Source organism: Rutilus rutilus (genome assembly GCF_951802725.1).
Source record: "Rutilus rutilus genome assembly, chromosome: 16".
NCBI classification, from domain to species: domain Eukaryota; kingdom Metazoa; phylum Chordata; class Actinopteri; order Cypriniformes; family Leuciscidae; genus Rutilus; species Rutilus rutilus.
Window position 1 is genome coordinate 19336399 of NC_140224.1, and position 13315 is coordinate 19349713.

The 13315-nt window shown below is 41.2% G+C and overlaps 1 long non-coding RNA gene across 1 annotated transcript; it reads right to left on the reverse strand.

The window, feature by feature from the left end:
- Positions 1-8309: 8309 nt before the first annotated feature.
- LOC311306031 lies at positions 8310-9055 on the reverse strand. The gene is made up of 4 exons (XR_014630115.1): positions 8918-9055; positions 8755-8815; positions 8496-8589; positions 8310-8405 (listed from the first exon to the last, which is right to left on the reverse strand). It is a non-coding gene; the product is annotated as an uncharacterized lncRNA (long non-coding RNA).
- Between the last annotated feature and the right edge of the window lie 4260 nt (positions 9056-13315).

The following is a 13315-nucleotide window of genomic DNA, read 5'->3' on the forward strand; positions in this document are numbered from 1 at the left end:
CACACAAAAAGGTTGGAGACCCCTGGTATATAACTATATGTTTTATAATTACAAGTTTGTGTAATTTGGGGTTTCTGTAGCCTGCAGTGACATTTCATTATTTGCATTTTATGGCATTGTACATTTTTTGTCTTTATTTGAAGGCTGAGGCTTCATTAATAAACACAACCCCAATTATCCTCATTGGTTTGAGATGTTACTTGCTGTGAATACTTTGTCTGATAGGCTACAGTATTGTGGCATAGTATCAGGACATCCTGGCTACTAGTGTCTGTCGCACAGGGGCGAATGGCCGGATGATGGGCCTATTTGGGAGAAAGTCCAGGGCTTTTTTTTAGCCCCAGTCCGTCCCTGCATGAGATCACAGCAATAGCAAACAACAACAATCCAGTCAATTCCCCATGGAAAAAATCAAGTAAATTTTTCTTGTTCGAGAAGCCATTTCACTTAGATCTACGTCACAATAGGGAGGAAAAGACAACTTCCATTTCATGCCGACTTTAACTAGTCATAAGCACGAAAACACACAAAAAGAACTTGGTTAACACTACTAAAACCAGGTTATTGGCACAAAAGTCAACGTTTATCTGTATGCATTCCATTTGTAAATATCAATAAACTTCGCAAATAAATATCAGAAGTTGGAATATGTCAACTTAACTTCCACATTGTCTTTCCATCAAGGTGACCAGAGAAGACCATTTGCAGCAGTTGCTAAAGGTAAAAAATATATGTGTATATGGGTTGAAATATTTTCCAATGTTTCCATTTGTAAATATGTTGGAATTTACTCAACTTTAACATAATACAATAGACTATTCACTTTCAGCAACTACAGGTTCATGTGTGTCAAAAAGGCCAGGATATGACCTGAAGTCAGTGATATGGAGGCTAAAGTCCAGAACTACCAGAGCAAAGTAAAATCTGTAAATCAGGAAAACAAGTGTCTCAAAGAGTCCATAACCAAAGCCCAAAAGCTTAAGGCTGAAATCGAAGAGGTTTTGACCATTTTTAATGGTCTCAAAAAGCATCTCAGGAAGTGTGTTAAAGATAACAAATGAGAACCTGGTGGTCCTTCATTTATTTGTCTGATAATATTCCAGATTATGTTGAAGGGATTGTGAAGAGGAGCTAGCTGTCGTGAAAGATGACCTCAACAAGCTAACTGAGGAGCATAAGGTTTTGGAAGGACTCAGGGATCATTTGTGTCTGAGTTCCACAAATCTACACAGCCCATTTACACCTGGTATTAATAACTATCTCTAGGGACCTAATATTATCAAACTGTAAATATCCTTGTGTTTTGTTGCCAAGAACTGGTCAGGAACCTTGAGGAAACAGTGGCCTGCCAAATGCTCCACCTTGGAGAAGTGGAGTGATGGAAACTTCACAACACCATTCAAGAGCTCAAGGTAAGCTGTGATGAAGACCTATGTGGATTTTTTGGAAAAAAATATAAAACTGTATTTATTTTGTGTGACATAAAGTGATAGATCCTAACCATACATGACCGGAATGCATTCTGTTGTTGGCTTGGTTTAGGGCAATATCAGAGTCTTTTGTAGGGTCTGCCCACTGCTGACTGGCAAACAGTCTGATATTCTGACTGCACTTCGAAAGCAAGAGTGGCAGGTAAGGGCTACATCGAATTTCATGTTGAAACTCTCTGTTGTCCAAAAGAGGTTAAATATGTTTTGATATATCTTTTCAGGGTATCTACTGAGTGTTAATGGTTTTGCCCTCATCATGGTTTTGTTTATTATTGGACTTTTCCTGGGTTTGTATTTTTAGTACACCTTCATTGCCAGCTTTGTGGAGATCTACAATGAGACACTTCAAGATCTTCTCTACAAGGGAAAACCAGTCACTGATTCCAAAAAGTGCACATAGTAAAAGGTATGTCATTGCATGCTATCACTATTCTCAACAATATTTCATGCTCAATACTGATGTAATTGGGTCTCGCCTCGGAGCCCAATCACCTCCAAGTGGTAACAAAACCACGTTTCCTGTCCTTATCTGATGCCCACAATCGATGTCTCACATGCCCGGCATGTTGAGACTGCATTTGATGGTTGGTTCATGGTCTCATTATGAGAACATGACCATATCAGCACGCTGGATGCGACTTGCCTTTCACATAAAGGCTAGAACCCCCTTTGTTGTTACCCAGCTCGCCGCTTGTGTGTTAAGCACAGCTGCGAGTCTGCTAAAAAAATTTGGTGGACCTGAGGGTTACAGTGGGAGCTTTTTCCGCTGGGTAAATCCCCACGGATCTCCCGCTCCTCTAGCGTGTCGTGTGCCGTTGAGTTGCTGGGTGACAGCGTTGGTTCCTATCACAGCAACCCAGCACGTCATTCTGTGCTCTGAATGAGGATCAGATGTTGATAGCTGCATCGGTGAGTGGGCTATTGTCCTCTGGAGAGGAAGATGATGCTGAACTTCCCCCCTTGGCGGTGTTTGCTCATGCTGAATCAGATTTAGAGTTGACAGCCATGCTTGCCCGGGCGCTCGGACTCATTCTGAGTGATTGCAGCTGGATGATTTGTTTCTGAGTTTAGAGCGCAATGCAAAGATTGCCTCACGCTGCCCCGCCTCCATGCCTTTCTCCCCAGAATTGCATGAAGAGTTCTGGCAGTATCCAGGCAAATTAGTGCCAAAATCTGTTCAAAAGTTCTTCCTCTTTCACTACCCTCGACTATGGGGCAGTCGGGGTTCGTAGGGATTCCTCAGGTGGAGTGTGCAATTGTGGTGCATTTATGCCCGCAAAGTGCTGCCACCTGGAGGATTCATCTGAGGCTCCCGGCCATCGCCTGTGAGACGATGGAAGCTTTGGCTCGTAAACCTCACAATGCTGCTGGACAGACCGCCTCCACCTTGCATGCAATGTCTGTCCTGCAGGCCAGAGCACTCATAATGCACAAGAGTAATTCTAAGCCGGGGTTGATGCAGGACCTGTGCATGGCAACTGACCATGACGGAAGTCATGGCGTGGTCCCTCGACCAGACGATGTCCACCTTGGTGGTCCAGGAGCGCCATCTCTGGCTAAACCTTGCAGAGATGCGAGATGTCGACAGTGCACTTTCTCGATGCTCCCATCTTGCAAGGTGGCCTCTTCAGTGACACTGTCAAGGACTTACACAGCATTTCTCAGCAGTTCAGAAGCAGACATCTCTGCCACCGCAGTCATCGCGGGTCTGCACGGATAAAGTGGCCCGGGATTTGACCCGGGTTCGTTTGATTTTGGTTCATTCACACTGCCAGTGATTTTCCGGAATCAGAGAAAGAAGTTCAAAGTTGTTCACACACAACCCGTAAAAATCCCGTAAAGACAGTGACATCGATGTGACTTGTAATGTCTCAGCAGCGTCTTAAGTTTGCTTATGAGCTGCGATTTCTCTCTCTCGGTCTCAAACCACGCTTGTGCATTTTTTTTTTTCTCTGATTCGATCATAAACTTGCGCATTACGTACCGTTTCACTAGCTGGCGAAAGATCCCGGCTTCAGCGTCATCGCTACGACACGGCATTATTACGGCTTTTGTTCACACAGCGCGCGTTCTGGGACTGAACACAGCAATGTTACTAGGTCCCCAACCCGACATCGATGCCGGCATCAATCCCGGGTCGTGTTTGCGTTCACACAGAAGGCGTTCTGGCAATTTCCCGGCAATTTGCCGGGATCATCGCGCTGTGTGAAAGGGGCTTAATGTACAAATAGAGCAAGAAAAAGAGCAGACTACGCCACCTCGTTTCTGTGACCGGGGAAATTTCTACCCAAAATAGGGCACACAGGTTCGTTACCACGGAAAACAGGAGACGTGGATATAAATACAAAATACTTTTATTTCACAACAACAACTATATAAAATTTATAAAACTGTTGACTCAGAGCAAGAGTTTATACACAACTTCTGTGTGCACCAGACAAAAATGGAGAAAGAAAGACAAAAAGAACTTTCAGGCTGAGGCTTACCTGTAGGGCGGCTAGCTGAGCAGTGAGCATCCAAAGACCACACCACTCACCCAATTATACTCCACACAAACACACTCACGCACACAAAGTGAGGGAGACGCAGTTGCCAATGGCAAAACACTCTTTGAGAGAAACACCACCACCAAAAGGGGGCCTTCAGCTCCTGAAATAAATATAAATAAAATTTACTGGCCACAGGAGTCAGACAGAACTGGTGTAGTCCAATAGGTTTACACCAAATTGCAAGTAAAATCTAGACAGTGGAGAAGCCAACTGCTAAAAAAAAGGAACAAACAAAATGTGATAACTTGAAAATGTTGATTCAACACTAATGCAACAAGCTTCCTTTTAAAGATAACAAGGCAAGTTTATTTATATAGATCATTTCATACACAATGGTAATTCAAAGTGCTTTACAGAGAAGAAATTTAAATAATCAAAAGAAATAAGAATAATTAAAACAGTTTAGAATAAAAAGAAAATAAAACAGTACAAATAGTTGGACGAATAGTGCTCAGTATGCACAGTGCTCATTCAGTAAATGCACAGCTAAACAGATGTGTTTTGAGTCTGGATTTGAATGTGACTACTGTAGGAGAACATCTGATCTCTTCTGGAAGGTGGTTCCAGCTGCGGCTGGCATAGTAGCTAAAAGCGGACTCACCATGCTTAGAGTGAACCCTTGGTATTTCTAGCTGATGTGATCCTAATGATCTGAGTGAACTGTTGGGTTTATATTCCGTGAGCATATCTGCAATGTATTGAGGTCCTAGGCCATTGAATAATTGATATACCAGTAATAATACTTTAAAATCAATCCTAAATGTAACTGGGAGCCAGTGTAAAGATCTGAGGACTGGTGTGATATGTTCATATTTTCTGGTTCTGCTCCGAATTCTGGCAGCAGCGTTCTGTTAAGCTGCAACTGTCTTATGATCTTTTTGGGAAGGCCAGTGAGAAGTCCATTACAATAATCCACCCTGCTGGTGATGAAAGCATGCACAAGTTTCTCTAAGTCTTGACTGGAAACAAAGCATCTAATTCTTGCAATATTTTTCAGATGATAGTATGCTTGATTAAGTTATTATTTTGACATGACTACTGAAACTAAGGTCTGACTCTAGAGTCACACCAAGATTCCTGACTTGATTTTTAGTTGTTTGACCCCGAGAGTGAAGGTATGCATTCACCTTGAGAGCGTCATCTTTGTTTCCAAACGCAATGACTTCAGTAATGTCTTTGTTTAACAACCCCCCTAACAGTAATGGTGGAGGATGCGCGGGCAATGATTCAGAATGGGATCCTTACCAGTCCAGCTGCGAACTTTCCCGCCTGATACCAAGGGAATGTCCTCCATCATTAGTATTCGGTCCTCTGAACATGTTTCTATGGAAATGTCGGGCCACTGGACACTTAAAACACCTACACCTACTGGACACCTGGACACCTACTCAAGGCATCAGCATTTGCATGCTCCTTTCCAGGCCTATAAACAATAGTATATTCATACGCCTCCGACATAACTGCCCACCTCTGAATTTGCGGTGACCCAAATCGTGGAACAGCTTTCATCTCACCCAAGAGGGCTAACAGCGGTTTGTGATCTGTGCAAATTGTGAACTTTCTGCCAAACAGATACTTGTGGAAACACTGAATTCCAAAAACAACAGAGAGCCCCTTTTTGTCGAGCTGTGAGTAATTGCGTTCTGCTGGAGTGAGAGTTCTGGACATGAAACTGATGTGTCTCTCTTTACCATCCTCCATTTGATTTGACAAAACAGCTCCCACCCCATAGGGTGATGCATCACAGGCCATGATGAGGTCTTTTTGAGTATCATAATGAACAAGCACCTCAGAAGACTGAATGAGTTGTTTGGATTTCTCAAACGCCTCGCATTGTTCACTACCCCAATGCCGTTTCATGCTTTTTCTCAAGAGGCAATGTAAGGGGGCCAGCAAGGTTGATAGGTTTGGCAGGAACTTGTGATAGTAGTTAAGCAACCCCAAATTCACTTTCAATTCGGTCACATTTCGGGGAGCTGGTGCTTTGTGAAGAGCTTCCACCTTGTTTGATAGTGGGCGAAGACCTGTAGAGTCCACTTGGTGGCCCAAGAACTCTGTCTCTCGCTGCATGAATGCACGCTTTTCCCTTTTTAGCCTCATTCCGCCATCCTTAAGCCGCTTCAGAACTTCACGCAGCGTGTGCAGATGTTCTTGATCATTCCTACCCGTTATGAGAATGTCATCAAGGTACATCGTCACCCAAGGGATACCCTGCAGTAACCCCTCCATGATTCGTTGAAAAATGGCAGGACTGGAAGCCACACCAAAAGGCAGTCTATTGACTGTGAATAATCCCTTGTGAGTATTCAGTGTTACATATCTTTTTAGACTCCTCATCCAAGATCACTTGCTGATATGCATGACTGAGATCCAGCTTACTGTATTTTTCACCCCCTGCTAACTTTTCCAACAGGTCTCAAGTTTGGGAATTGGATACTGTTCCAGTTTGGATGCCCAATTCACAGTAAGCTTGTAATCTCCACAGATCCTCACTGAATTATCTGGCTTAAGGACGGGTACAATTGGTGCAGCCCACTCTGAAAATGTTACAGTTTCCAATTTTTTTTTCATTGAGTAACCGCTCTAACTCCACTTCCACTTAGCATAAGGTACCGGCCTGGGCTTATAGTACCTTGGCACCGCATCCTTGTCAACATAAACTTTCGCTGGAGGACCTGTCCATGTCCCTAAACCCTCTTTGAACACAGCTTCATGTCTGGACAACACCTCCTGAAGGGTCAAAGTTTCTGTGTTTACTTGATTCACCGCACTCCAGCATATGTCCAGCTCTTTAATCCATCCCATTCCCAGAAGATTTGGTCCTTCGGTGGATACCACCACCACCACAGGAAGCTCTCTGAACTGATTACCATGCCGAACGATCACATCTGTGGCCCCCATTATCCTTACAGACTCACCTGTATACGTTTTCAGGTTAAGTCAAGTCAAGTCATCTTCATTTATATAGCGCTTTTAACAATGTAGATTGTTTCAAAGCAGTTTTACAGAGATAAGCATATAATTTAAGGTAACAGAGATTGTTTTGGCTTTATAGCGGTTCTTTAATAAAGTTATTTTCCAGCTAAAGTTAGTTTTGATTGATTTGCTTCCGTCGCAACGATCATTTGTTATTAAATTAGGGGCCGCTAAGACGACACCATTCTCTCTACACAGACTTTAAACGCGAACCTGTGATAAACGCTGATGGCGTTCACATGCGCATTAAGAATTGGTTCTATAGTTATGTGCATTTGAATATATGTGTGCAGGTTTGTAATTCCCTACAAACCAAGTCTAAACAAAGTACTGGTCACTGCATGAAAATTGGGATTTCCGACCCCGTAAACGGCCGCAAATCTCCCTAATTTTCGGCAGTTAACGACAATTCACAGCCTGTGAACGTCGCGTTCGTCTGTGCCGAATATTGTCGGAAACGAACCATGACGTATGCAGAGCGCTCGCGCCGGAGGTGTGAATGGCTCTAATTACCATATGAATAGCAGCTCCCGCCAGAGAAAGGCTTGAATTTCCTCACTCACTATTGGTTGAACCCACGTGGTTTAAACAAGAAAAATCACTCGTGATTGGTTGGCAGATCTGTTACTATTGGTCACCCTCGCTCATTAAAAATTCTAAAAATTATAATATTCATATAAATAATATATAAATTATTTTTTTATTCATAATATGCTATTCTGTGGTATATTCATGTCATTGTTAACCTATGGACTACACTATTATTACCATCAAGGACATGAATTTATAAAGGAATGGAAAATTTGCCAGGGACATGCTGTTTATTCAAAGAAAGAGCTTTATTAGCACAGACACAAAACAATATACACCTATGTACAAAGCATAGATCATCTGCACACACAACAAATTGGAAGCTCAGTGTCTGTTTTCATCTTCGGAGCTGTAGGTGACTAGCGGCGTTCTCTCTGAATTGGATCCACTTTGAAAACGTCTGTGGTGCGTTGCCCTGTATTTAGGAGTCGCCTCTAATCTCGACTGCAGCGTAGCACAGAGCTCTGTGAGCTCCTGGCTGGTGGTTAAACTTCATCGGACATCAGATCTATGGTGGCGCACTTCCAAATGCCCACGTCATCCTCACCTAGCACACCGTCTCGCTTCTAGCAGCTGTAAAAACAACCAATACAGACAATCAGTACTGTGATGCACTGTGTATGGACACAAAACATCTATTAATGCACGTGAAAAATAGTCACATTGACTAAAAATCTCACCCTCTTTCTTCTCGCTCGACTCCGAGCTGAACTCTTCACAGCTTCGGCCTGCAATGCCAGATTTGGTTGTTTGTACCTGAAGCTCCTGCGTACTGTCTCGTAGTATGTCTTACAGGCAGCTGGAAAACAATTAAATGAGAGTGATATGAATAAAAACAACGCAAGTCACAGTAAAATGAAACAAGGAGAAAATAGTAAAAGTTACTTACAATGTCGTCATGATCAGCGTCATGAAAATCTGGACTTGCAGACATAGCTCTGAGTAAATGTGAGGTTACGCCCTCGTTATGAGGCGAGGTTACTCTGTGGAAACAAAATGTATGATTAAGATCGTAAACTATAACGGATCTATTTTCTTATACAAGAGAATGAAAGCATATTCTTTGAATCTTACCTTTAAAATGTTTGTAAGTTTTTATGAAAGTAAAAAAATAAAAGAATGTAAGATTATTTTATTTATTTTTTTACCTTGCTCCAGTTCGTAGCGCCCACAATTTGTCTCAGAGTTGTGAAGATGGCATACTGCTTCCTGTAAATTACAGGATTATTTACAATTATTAAACAAATAATAGCCATCAATCCCATGACCTCTTGCTTTATGATGAAATCATGAAAAACAGAATATTCTTACATTTCACAAGGCCTGACAAAATACAGCTGCAGGTAACTAGCGGCATTCTGTCTGAATTCGGTCCATTTTGCAGACGTCTGTGGTGCGTTGCTCTGTACTTTGGAGTCGACTCTAATCTCGACTGCAGCGTGGTACAGAGCTCGGTGAGCTCCTGGCTGCGACAGGACGGAGGTCGCACAATCCATCCAGACACCCCGCCGACGATGCCGTCTTCCTCATCAGACATCAGGTCTATGGTAGCACACTTCCGAAGGCCCACCTCATCCTCAGCTAGCACACTCTGTCTCGCTTCTAGCAGCTGTAAAAACCAATAAAGACAATCAATACTGCGCAATGCACTGCGTATGGACAACACACATCTATTAATGCACCTGAAAAATAGTCACATTGACCAAAAACTAATCTAATCTAATAAATCTTACCGTCTTTCTTCTCGCTCGACTGCGAGCTGAATTCACCACAGCTTCCGCCTGCAATGCAAGATCTGGTTGTTTGTACCTGAAGCTCCTGCGCACTGTCGTGTAATATGTCTTAACCCTTTCGCACGTACGATCACACCGGTGTGATCAGTCTAAGCTGGTCCCTGGAGCGTACGATCACACCGGTGTGATTAGAACAGTCAGTACATGACGTGATCAACTGCTAAATTCAAATTTGCTTTCGCGCGTTGGCTGGCGCTGAGCCAGAGACAGGCGCGCTCAGTGCTGTCATATATCACAACGTTTCAGTGTTTTCAACCACATAATGTTTATTTTAGGTTTCAGACATATAAGTACTAAAAAAACAATACATTTAGAGTTTGTAAAATACACACTGATGTCAAAGGAAGAGGCAATAATAATCCTTTCATTATAATTAGACACGTTTTATTCATATCAGATACACATTGTGTAAGTAACTTTAAAGTTTACTCTATTCTTCTCCCAGTTCACCAGCCACTTACTTTTATGTATTTCGGGAGAAGTGGATGAATTCACGTGTTGTATAAAATCCAACAGATCCGATTCTCTGAACTACGTCTGCATCACAAACTAAGATGGCGGCGCCCATCGCGCATACAGCTGAACTAACGCGATCGTTATAAAGGTGATTAAACAACAAAACACTTCAACTTGCATATATTTGACAATCGGAATATCAGATATTTCATGCCATATCTAACAAATTTGTGAATATTTTGAATAAAAAAGGGAAAATGGCATAAAAGCAGATCATCATTCATTCAGCTCTGTTGTAGCTGCGGTGTGTCACGTGACAAGCAATGACGCGCGTCACCATGGAAACCATAAAGTGACACATTCTAAATAACGGTCGCCTTGAAAAACTCACGCTGGGGGGTCAGCCAGAATATTTTAAACTTACGAGTGAAAGGGTTAAAGGCAGCTGGAAAACAATTAATTGAGAGTGATATTAATAAGAACAACATAAGTCACAGTAAAATTAATAAGAACAACATAAGTCACAGTAAAATTAAACAAAGGAGAAAAAATGCAACCGGGTGAAATTGCAGAAATACACACCGGAAGCAAACTATGCTTTTTGAAATTGGGGTTTTATTCTGACTGCTGTTTAAAATAAGTGACAGCGGTCAATGGAAGCACAATTAAACAGATAAAAGTCTGATTAAGAAAAAAAGTTTGCCTTGTTCGAAGAGATTTCACAAGAAAAAAAATAGATTTCACTAGTTAAACAAAAACAAACAAAAAAAAATTGTAGAAACAGTTTACAGTAAATTTGAAGATGACATCCAAATGTCACAAAAAGCTTAACCAGTGGATCAATGCCCAAATCCACAGAATACTTAACTCAATTCAAACTGAAATGCAGTGTAATACACTGCAACTGGTCAGATTTAAATTGATTTCTCCAAACCAAAATATGTTACAATTAAATACGATAACACAAACTGGAATACGGCAGTGGCTGAGGTAACGTTAGGCCTAAGTTACAAGAGAAATAAAAGCACTTTAACAAAGCCACAACCCACGTTTAATCATGCCATGCGGAACCAGAAATATGCATTTAACCATAAAGTTATACTGTATAATCACAGAATATAGATTCAACTCATTAACAGATTTATCAAATAAACATGCCATCAGTAATTTCCCCCATAAACCATAAAACGTACATACCCAATCCTTTACCGTCCGATCACCACGAGGTTCACTCGTCACACATGCGCTCCAAATAAATCTATAAACAAAAATGTACACATCAAATGTTCTTTTAACTTCGCTTCACAACTTATTTGTGCATATTAAAGATATTGGAGTAATATTTACCAAGAAAGAAGAACGTATAACACAGAATCCGATCGATGCACGCACCGTCATGGAGCTCTCCTGAACAATGAAAAATGGCTGCCGTTCTCTGGTCGCGCGCACGCGTCCAGCACAAGTGAATAGTATCGCGAGAAGAGAGGGATTTCTTAAAGGGGCCACAAACATTTTTAATGCAAAATAGAAACGAGGTACATTTTATGTAAACAACTCTAATCGTAGTTGTAACTCTATGTACAGTAGGCATAATTCTTGTCATTGCGTATGTGTATTTAGCATGAGTCAAATACAATCTTCTGTTCGTGTTGTATTATGCACAGTGGTTGGGCTCTAAGAGATTGTGATGCTGTTTGCATGGAATGCACATTTTACCTTTGTGGCAAAGCCTGATTGAAATTAATTGTTGAAATAAATGGTTTTGTGTCTTTTTTACATAACATTGGCTATTGCTAATGACACATAGTAACTAATCTAGCTACTTTCATTAAATATATCAATTTAAGCTAAAATGTAAGAGGGTCATTCTATGAAAATGTCCATTTTTCTGTCCCTAGCCTTTACAGAAATATTACACTTAAAAAACACTTTAGGGTTACAATTTCTTTACATTTTAAAATAAAACAATATGTTATTTGAACAAATACACCCTCTTGAGCCATCAATGTCGATATATTTGATTTTTATGAATTATATAGAATTTCTAGCACCACAGAAGTGCTCGTCCCCACAGTCACGTACAGAGGGAAAATGCTTTATTTTGAGGTCAATAACAGATTTTTACACCATTTAAAATACAATAATGTATACATAACTATCAAATATATTATGTAAATGATATATATAAAAAAATGCAGAATACATATTATAAAATTTATAATGAAAGTAGTGGTCCCCTGGAGCTGTGTCACTGGTGTTACTGTTAAACAAAAATCTCTTATTTTGAAATAAAAATCACACTGCTATAGCTTATGTTTGTATGCAGGCCTACGGAATTTATATTCATAATACTTAATAACTAATATTATTTTATTGCATTTATATTAGTTGTTTGAAGAGTTACAAAAAAGCGGTCGGTCTTAACACAAGTTTCAGCCGGCAAGTCGGTCGGACTAAAAGGTGGAAAAAATAAATAATTGGGTCGGTAGGCTACTAAACACCTGACAGGGTCGGTCGGGTTACGGCAAACAAGAATATTTTTAAGGATGGCCTTAGACTATTGTAACTCACTTTATTTTGGCCTATCTCAGGCCTCTCTCTCTCGTCTACAGCTAGTTCAAAACGCAGCGGCTAGACTTCTCACCGGGACACGCAAATATGAGTCGATCACCCCTATTTTATTCAAACTCCACTGGCTACCTGTCACATTCAGGATTGATTTTAAAATTTTACTATTTGTGTATAAAGCTCTTAACAAACCGGCCCCCCAATATCTGACCAATCTCCTCCTCCTCTGTTAACCTTTGAGTCACCTGGGATAAAACTCCCCCTGCTACCCTCATTTGCATTTGTAAAGCTCACAGCAGTCTCATTTACATGTTAAAGCATTAGAGGGAGGGGGGTCACGGGGCAAGCAAGTCCCACGTCAATTTCCGACAATTTCCGACAGTTTGCAGTGTTGCCTGTAAATTGCCGTTTGCAGTCGTAAACCTGAACTTCCACGACAATTTACAGCGCCGGTAACTGTCGAAAATCCCACTTTTCATGCAGTGGGTCTTTACTTATACATTTTATTTTATTTTGTCACTTCGGGGTAGGTATGCGAAACGAATTTTCCCGACAACGCTTTATCTGTAGAGTGGTAAAGGGATCCTCCATAGGGAGAGACTAGTTGGCACTTCAGCACTGCGTTGTCATCGGGTCCAGGCGAAGGTCCTTCGTCAGATCTGGATACAGCCTGGATCCAGCAGGCTGCGGGAAAACCCTGGGATAAACAAAGACACTAAAATTAGCGTAGATGATTACATCAGGATTTATGGGAAGTGTTCCCGGTTCCGGCTGACCTAATCTATGCAGCCTAACATTGAATTATAGAAGTCTATAATGTATTATGTGAATGCTAGGTCAAAGAGATGTGTCTTTAATCTAGCTTTGAACTGACAGAGTGTGTCTGCTTCCC